This window comes from Mustela nivalis (assembly GCF_964662115.1).
Source record: "Mustela nivalis genome assembly, chromosome: 15".
NCBI classification, from domain to species: Eukaryota; Metazoa; Chordata; class Mammalia; order Carnivora; family Mustelidae; genus Mustela; species Mustela nivalis.
The window spans coordinates 27177998-27187405 of NC_139034.1; positions in this window are offsets into that span (position 1 = coordinate 27177998).

The window sequence follows — 9408 nt, forward strand, 5'->3', positions numbered from 1 at the left end:
CATCTTATTATCTAAGTGGTTTTGCCAGGTAAAATATTAAGACACCACTGCCATTATAACCTTGTCTTCCATGATCTCATTGGCAGCTGGTGTTGCCATGACAACTGGGCTGGAGAAATTGGTGCTGAGCTTCAGTGGAAGATGATTCGAGCACTGGTGGGGTGTGTGTGTGTGTGTGTGTGTGTGTGTGTGTGTGTGTGTGTGTGTGCAGACTTCTTATCATGTATATCTGTTGTGTGAGAAGCCATAGATTTTTTCAAGCCACACCTCTGCTTCTCCTTCCAGTTTGGTCTAAATTAGCTTTAGGACTCTAAATCAACCGGAAGGAAGCTTTGGAGGAGGGTTTCTTTGTTTGGCTTATTGGGGTAGCAAATTGGAAGCTGGGACACGTAAGGAATATTTTAGAGTCTTTCTGAAGCAGCTATCCGCCATCAGTGTCACTCTTAAAAGCACCTAGGGCTAACTTATTTAAAATCTTTTATGTAATTCTTATATTAAATATAGAAAGTCAGAGCTAGAAAGGACCCCACATGTCATGTGATTCCCCCTTCCATCCGGATAAGAAAACTAAGGCCCAGAGAGGCTAAGTGACTTGCCGTCATAGAGGACAGCTCCCACACGGACACTATGACTTCAGCGAAGGGACTTACTCCTTTAAGTCTCGGTTTGCTCATCTGTAAAATGGGGTTAATATCAAGAGCACTTTTACTAGGTCACTGTAAGCCTTAAATGAGATAGTCCCAATGCTTGGAACATATTAAGCTCTCATAGGGCAAAAACCCAGCTGAGCTAACTCCTTACCCTGGAGCCTTTTCCCCCTAATCCCATCCTGTCCTCTGTTTCTTTTTGTGTATATGTTCCTTGTCCGTCAGGGGAGCTGGGAAGGCCCTTCTGAAGTGGAGGCTGTCTTTTCTTAAAACCCTCCATGCGTGCGTGTAATGCCTACACTGGACACCCTTTGCATACTTCTTGATTTGAGGATAAACACTACGTGCTTTGTGTCCTCACGGAGGCCTCATGGACAATTGCCTGAAGGTACGTGACATGGCTACAGTGTAAGGGGAGAAAGGAATGTGAAGGACCTTTAAGGAGGGGAGTGAACACTTTCGGAGCGCTTCGGATGAAACCAGGCATTTTGTTACGTTCAGTGTTTAATCATCACCATAACCTCATGAGGTCATGAGATGAGCATACTCGCCCCCATCCTACGAATAAGAACACTGAGACCCAGTGGCTACGCAGCGTGCCCGGAGAGGTTCACACGCCAGGCAGAGAGCTGGCTTTCCACCCGACCTTTTAGCTCAAGGTGCTGTTAATGCTCTCAATAGACTCTGTGGTCCAGAACAATTTCTCACCCCCTCTGTGAGCCAAAAGCCTATTTCCTGAGGTGGCAAGAGGGACAGCAGAGCAGGCTGACACCTTTGCCATCACTGTATGAAGCACAGTTGTGTAACTCCGGGTATCTGTAATGTTCTTGCAGCCAAACCAGACTGGTATTGAAAGTTGCATCAGGCTGGTTGGTTCTACAGAAGGCCACGTGTTTAAACCTCCTTTCATCAGTCTGTAAGGAAGAAGAGCAATGCTATGGAACATACGGTCCTGTTCAGAGGAACACATTGCTCCGGGGAAACTTACTTCAAAAGAGATTCTGAAGTAAAAACACGTCTGCTTGGTGGGGGTGGTGGGCAATGGTCCTCTATCTCACATCCCAGGCAAGGAGGCCATGAAACCAGCAGGTCTCTGTACCTCTTATGTAAGAGTGGCTCCGTGTCTGGGCCAGCAGGATACACCAGTACAGAATCTAACTGAGTGACCCGGCTCTCAATTAGGGATGGAGGTCACTTAGGGATGTGGACAGGGATGCCTGATGCGTACACGACAAGGCTAGATGACTTCGCAGTGGTCTAGAGTGGCACAGCAGCAGTGCTTTGCTTACACTGTATGGTTTCTGGAGTTTGGGGGTGGGAGTAGGGGGCGATGGAGATTTGGAGGAGAAAAAGGGGCCCTCCCTTGGACTGCATGGAGTTGTCAAACTAGTGGCAAAAGTTCGTACTTAGAAGACAGACCTCCTTCTCCGGTGGGCGACCCAGCCCTGCCTCTTGCCAGCTGCCACTGTGTTCACATTACCAGTCTGATTCATTGCACCTGCTGGGGAGGGGAGCTGTATCATTACGTGAAATAAACTCATTAGGAACCTGGAAAATGCTAGTTATCATGACACCCCCTATGATAAAGCTCATCAGATGGAGAAATCTTTTTAATATCATTGACCATTTTTTTGATATGGTCGTTGATCATCATCATATCTTTTTAGGCCACGATTTTCTAGGTAAGGACTTTCTACGAGCTGAGCTGCGGGGCCATCTTTGCATCCCAGCCATACCCAGCAGACAGGTATTCCCTAAACACTTAGTGACACCCGGTTTCAATGCTGAGGTGACTTGGTGGCCCTGAGTGCGGCCCGCAGCACAGCCTGCCCTCCCTCTCCCTTGAGCGCTGAGCCAGCAGTGGGCGCTCCGCAAACCCGTTCAGGAGACCCCGCCGCATTCCCGTTAGAGAAGAGCCCGGGAGGCCGCGACTCTTACATAACTGGAATGACGTAACCGCTGGCGGCTCCCGAGGGTGGGGGCACCGGGAGCGCGGGCCCCACCGCGTCCCTCCACCGCAGCACCGCGAAGCTCGCCAAGGGGCTGCGCGCATACACCAAGGAAGACGGCGCGGGCGGTCGAGGGTGCAGGCCGGGGATGGCCAGCCCGGGGCGCGGCCCCGAGGGAGCGCGGCCGGCCAGGTGGGCGGGGCCGCTGGACGTCACGTGGCCTGCCCGGGTGCGGGGAAGCCGGATTGGCGGGGACGCGCCCGCGACTTCGCGATCTCGCTGGACCGACGAAGCTACGGTGGCCCCTGCCACGTACGGGGCGGCAGGGTCCAGCCCCCGGACGCTCGGGGACCCGGCTGGCGCCCCGGGGGCGGGACTTTGCCGCGCCTGACTTTGCCGCGCCTGGGCCGGGACCCACTGACGTCAGGCTGCCCACGGACCTCGGAGCCCCTGGGCGTTACCTTGGCGCCCTGCGGGGCGTGCTCGGGTGACAGCGTGGGGCTGCTGTCGGTCTCAAGCAGGGCGAACTCGAAATTGCTTGCTGAGGACTTCTGCTTAGAACTTTCCTGGGTGTGTTTGCTTCTCACCAATAAAACGCAGTTTGTGGACTGTGACCTGAGTCCAACTGGAACATTCCGATCGCGGGTTTCAGGGCGGGTGTCCCCTGTGAGCTTGATGAACAGTGCTTGATCTCACTGGGCTGGTGATCATCCTGACCGGCTCTCCGCCTCATTGTGACTTTAAGGGGCGACCAGTTCCCGGGGATGGAGAGGTGTTTTTATCTTAGAATAAAAATAAAATAAAAAATAAAATAAAATAAAATGCATAAAATAAAACACTGCTTGTGCAGTGGTTCTCAATCCTGCCTGAATAACGGGGCAAGGATTTAAAATACCACTTTTGGGCCCTGCCCCTCAAGATTCTGATTCCGTTGGTCTGCACTGGGGTCTACACTGACATTTTACGAAAATCCTCCAGGTGATGCTCCTGGGGCCTGGTCATCTGAGAGACTGCCTCTACTCCCTGCGCTGGGGTTTTCATCAGTTCCTAAGGCCTCCTAGCACAATTCCGTCATTCCAAGGGGAGACGAGGGGCTGGTGCTCCCGTCTCTTCACACCACATCCTTTGGGAAAAGTGCTTGTTTTTCTCAGGAGGCAGGACTGAGGATAATGAGAAATGTAGCTGTCAACCCTTACCCCCACTGGATTGAGGCAAATACAGTGGCAGCCTCTTTCTTTCAAAGGGGTGCCCTCTAGCCCTGGCCACTATTTGCTGGGTCTTTCCATGTTACACAGAGAGCAGCCCCAAGAGCTTGAGTCAGCTTTCAGCCCCGGGAAAGCAGGCTTCTAGAAGTGTTCTCCCCAGATTCATTCTGGGGAGGGGGAGGAGTGCAATCTCAGGTGGGTTTCCCTGCTGTGTACATTTAGTGAAAGATAATTATTTTGATTCCAGTGCCAGAGTCTGTAGTTGGGGTTTATGCTGTTTTTTCTTGGCACACCATGACTTTTATAAAGCTCCCCTATATTGATCTCCTATGCAACAGCATCAAGTCAATGTTCCCTAAACTTGCCTGAGTCTATGAATTACCTGGAACGATTCAGAAGAAAACAAAACCTGATTCCGAAGCTTCTTATAGAAGTAGGTGGGGCCTAAGCAAATTCCATATTGGGTAAATTGGGAAAAACATGCCTGGGAGCTTGCCCCTTGGTGATTCCTATTTTCAGAGGTTCAGGAAACACTAAGTACAGTGTTGCTCAGTTTGGGTCAAAATCACCCAGAGGACGTCTGACCACAGATTGCTGGGCACATTTTGAACTGTGGACTTGGTAGACAAAGACCATGTTTCTAGCAGGTTCTTATGTGATGCTAAAGCTGCTTGTCTGGCTCTCACCCTTTAAGGACTGCTGGTGTAATAGAAGGTGCCCCAGGCTGGGTGTTAAAAGAATGGAAACCCTCCTTTGGCTTTATCGCCTACCATTGTGTGACCTTAGGCAAGTCATTTATTTCCTCTCTGCTCTGAAAAACAGAGACTGATATGGAACACCGAAAAAATAAAATAAAATAAAATTTTAAAAGTTTGTGAAGATAAAATACTTCAGAAAGGATGGGGGAATACAAAAAAGCCAAATCTTATTGGTTGTTTTTTTTTTTTTAAAGATTTTATTTATTTGAGAGAACGCATGTGCGTGAGCAGGAGAGAACAAGCAGGGGAGCAGTAGAGGGAGAGGGAGCAGCAGGCTTCCGGCTTGAGCAGGGAGCCTGTTGGGGGACTCGGTGTTAGGACCCTAGGATAATGACCAGAGCCGAAGGCAGACGCTTAACCGACTGAGCCACCCAGGTGCCCCCCAAACCTTATTGTTAACAACAGATTGAAACCTTATTGTTAACAGATTGAGGGGATCCTGCACTGACCGATAAATGGCCCAGGCAAAGGACAGAAGAAGGGTGTGACAGGCCCTGCAGGCCAGCCTGGCACCGCCCTCTGGCGTGGCTCACAGCCTAGAGCTTGAGGAAGAGGTTTAGTCCACAGGAGCTGCCCTCAACAAACCTTAGTGTTTAATAGGATCATCGTGGTCATCCAGAGGCTCAGGTCTCCTCCAGCTGGGTGTCCCAGAGAAAAGCCTCTTGGCTTCCTGCCCCGCAAAGGAGGGAATCTCGCAGGTTCTCTGGCCTCCTCTTCTGGCTCTGCTGTGGTTTGGGAAGGTCTCCCTTGTTCCCCACCAGTTCCTTCCCCCGCTAGTACCCTGTTCACTGACTCCAGGGCCTTAACCCTTTCTGAGGAATTGCTTGCTTCTGCAAGGAAATTCTTTCCCAGTGATCCTGCCCCACCCCCTCCCCAACATTTGTCTGGGGAAACATAGCTTCATCTTTGGTTATAGTTTAAAATGCTCTCAAAGTCCCTAATGATTTGGAGGACTGGAATGAAGGTTGGGGGCAAATGAGGAGCTCAGTTTCGAACACAGGGAGCATTAATGTCATTGCTAATAATAGTAATATTAGTGGCAACTACTGCGTATTGAGCTCTTAATTTATTCCAAGTGTGACAGTAAATGCCATGCATACGTTTCTTCTAGGCTGCCCAATAGTCAGCTTTTATCATCCCCTTTCAGCAGAACAGTGTCCTCTTCTGGGCTGCAGGAGCCCAGAAAGATTAAGTCAACACGGGAGAGCACGCGGCTATTAAGAGGCAGAGCTGTGATTTAAACCCAGGTTGTTTGACCCAAAGCCCTTATTATTGATATTCTTTTTAGCTTCAAGTGAGCCTCCCAGGAAGCTTTGGAAGAGTCCGAAGTCTCAGTGAGTTACGAAGGGTGGGAACAGGAACATTGTTCATGGTCTCTCTTGACTGTGAGACAAGGGGCTGTGACTGTCCCTGGGGCGATGACTTCCAAACTTAACGCGGGCTCATGAACATTCTTTGGCCTCCTCACCAGTGTCCGGGCTTGTAGTTGGCAGTTGTGCGGGCCCAGGGAACCCAGCTGTTGGCAATCTGTGACTAATAAACACGGAATGGGGGAGGGTGCTAGGCTTCTCGCAGAACCTTCAGGAAAAAGAACTGTTCTCCATTGCAGGGGAGAAATCACTGGCTCTTTGGGTGAGAGATCCAAGCTCTGAGACCCAGCCCACCCCTGTGCAGGGAGAGTCCTGCCCTTGGGGCCTCCTCCGGCTAACCAGCCTCCTTTCTGCCTCCACTGCTCTCAGCTGGCTCCATAACCAGCAACTACTAGGAAAGCAAAAGTTGAAGAGCTATCTCAGGGGCACCTCGGTGGCTCAGTCGTGTCTGCCTTTAGCTCAGGTCATGATCCTGGAATCCTGGGATCGATCCCTGCATTGGGCTCCCTGCTTGGTGGGAGGCCTATGTCTCCCTCTCCCACCCCTCCTTCCTGTGATCCCTCTCTCCCCATGTTTCTCTGAAAATGAATAAATAAAATCTTATTTAAAAAAGAAGAGGTATCTCGAAAGACCGAGAGAAACGGTTAAAGAACTCAGGATTATTTTTATACAATGTGATCCCTTTGCACAAATTAGAAAAAGCACTTCCTTTGTTCAAATGTTCTGCTGCTGTCACCGAGAGGTTGCTCCAAAGCAGACAGAAATCCCCTGTCTGGGATCCAAACAGTGCCCCCTAGAGTTGTGCAGCACATACCTGTAGCCCCGAAGGAGACTCTGCTTTCTCTGAGGTGGTACAGAACTCAACGACTACCTTCCTCCTGCTTCTTTCTGTCCTTGCAAAGCTCCCCCACGTCACCCAGTCCTACAGCTAGGTAGGGAGACCAGTCCTGCCCTGCAGTGGGCATGATGCTAATAATGGTCTCCTAAGCTCCTCTTCTCTTCCCCCCCAAAATTGGACAAAGGGAAAATAATCCATCTATCAGATGATTGGGGGGGGCACTTCTGATATCAGAGGCAATCAGAGAAAGCTGGCTTGGATGCCTAATTTTTAGAGTCTCCAAATAGTTTTGGAAAAGTTCAGGAAGCTAATGATAGAGAAAATGTAAAGCCTGAGATGATGACACTGTTCCTAAGCCCAGAGAGGGAAGGAGGGAGGTGAGGAAGGAAGGAAGGAGATGTGCGGTGTGCTAGGGGAGAGCAGTAATGCCCACCTCTGAATTAGGCTTTCTCCCCACTGGGTTTTCTGTTCCTGGCTCTGACAGCCATTCTGTCTATCGGCTTGCTGCTTCCAGGAGTGGCTATGCATCTGCATCTAAGGTTGCCAGATTACTTGGAGGTCCAAATTCCTGGAACAGCCTTCTTGGTCAGCTGAGGGAACAGTGGCCTTGGCAAAACAAACTGCTTTGACATGGCCAAGTGAGGTGAGCAGACTGCTGTGTGTCCACTGGGCCTCAAGACCAGCCTGTGGCCACTCCACACTGGGAAGAGTGCTCAATGTCACAGGCTGGTCATGGAGAGCTCGGCCAGCATGGCCAGGAGTTGACCGAGATCCCATGGTGACTGGCACAGGAGCTGATTCTCAGCTGTGCATTGAGCTTCTGGCTAGAGGTAGATAACAGCAAGTGACCGCCTTTCCTCAACCCTTCATTAATTCGAAGGAGAGTCTGGGCGCTGGCCACACATCATTAAGAGCAGTGAGGGGTTCCAGGCAACCCTGGGCCTCTGAATCAGCAGTAGAACTTTAAAAGGGTCTGGATACCTGATCCCCACCTTGTGTCTTGTCAGTGAGCATCTGGGGGGATGGTGTGGGGAGGAAGGTGGGAGTCCACTGCAGTTTGGCTGTGGACCCCACTTAACCAGTGCCCCCAGAATAACTGGAGAGGGGAGTGCATTAAACTTCCTTTCTCCTTCCTGGTGTCCGAGCGGCTGGGGACGGCCTCTGATTTCACTTCTCTAATCCTGATTTTGTGAAAGGCTCTCTAGGTGCCCCATAAATCATTTAACCAGCTGAAGTCTTCCTCTGGGTAAATGCCAGAATTTCCTGCATGAATTCAATGGCCCTGGGTCACCAAATGGTGCTGTGGTGGCTAGATAAGTCCACCGTGTCTTTCCAGGGACTCTCCTTCAGCAGAAGTTGGAGAAATAGGTTGGGAATGTTATCACTTTTCCAGATGCTCAAAGATTTTTTTTTTTCTCTCTAAAATCAAGTTAGGCACTTTCAGGCGGAATATTATACCATTTAGAGCTGTATCTCAAAATCTGCCAAGTCAGGGTGAGGAATAAGTGCATCCTAGCAACTGCGAGGCCTTCTGAAATGTTCTGGGGAGGAGGAGAGAGCAGAGGGGCTGGTTACGCAGTTAGTTGATAGCCTCCCAAGAAACAGACCCCATTTAATAAAGCGAGCTATTTTAAGTGAAGAAATCTGTCTCTGTAATGATTACTTTTTAATTGCCACAGCCAAGGCATTCCCCTTTAGGTAAACTTTGATTGATGATGGTATGGTCTTTGCTGGAACAATCCGAGTGTCAATTATGGATTCAACCATTCAGTAAATATTAATCAAGTCCCGGCTGCATGTTAGGCCAGTGATTCTGAACTTGGGCTGGGCATTAGACGCACCTGGGGAGCTTTTAAAACATATTCAGGCCTGGACCCATCATCTGGAGCTTTTAAAAATACCCCAGGCATGTCTAAAGTGCAGCCTGGTTGAGACCTCTGTGACATGTTGGGGATGCAGGTATGACCAAGACCGACACTTCTTAAAGTCTTTGATGCATTCAGAGCGCTGCAAAAAATCAGGTCCCTATCTGGAATGCCCCATCAGTCAGTCCATATAGGCAGGAAAGCACTTTCCAGGATCACCCTCGCTATTGAACCTGAGGCTCTAATTGTGGCGACCATCCATTTAGAGTTTCCAGAGGAGTCTCAGTTTCACGTATCTTTCCTCTGAGCCCGTGTGTCTTAACTCTTGGAAAAGGTGGTCTCCAGAGCCGCAGGGATCTCCAGAACTCACAGATGGCTTCCTTGAATTCCACCAGGTGGCACAGTTCACCTGGTTTGTCGAGATCAAGACCCAGTTCAAGTTCCAAAGGTGAGATCATCAGGGGGAGCGCTAACCAGGTGAGCTGCCCCTCCGGATGGGTGTTTCTTTCAAGCCGACGAGCTGTTGCCCATACCCCACCCTCGACCCCGGGGCTTGACAGTGGCGGGTTTGAGGGTGCTTCTGCTTTGGAGGCAGCCCCAACCACGGAGCTGTGCTTTCCAGTGGCTGGGTTGGACCCCACGCCCTGCGCTGCCTGGGAGACCGCAGGCAGGGGTCAGTCCTTGCTGCAGAGACCTTATACCGGACTATGACTCCGCTGGGGTTTCCACCGGAGAAGGAGCTCACGCTGGTGAGACACATTGAAGGGGATTCCGGC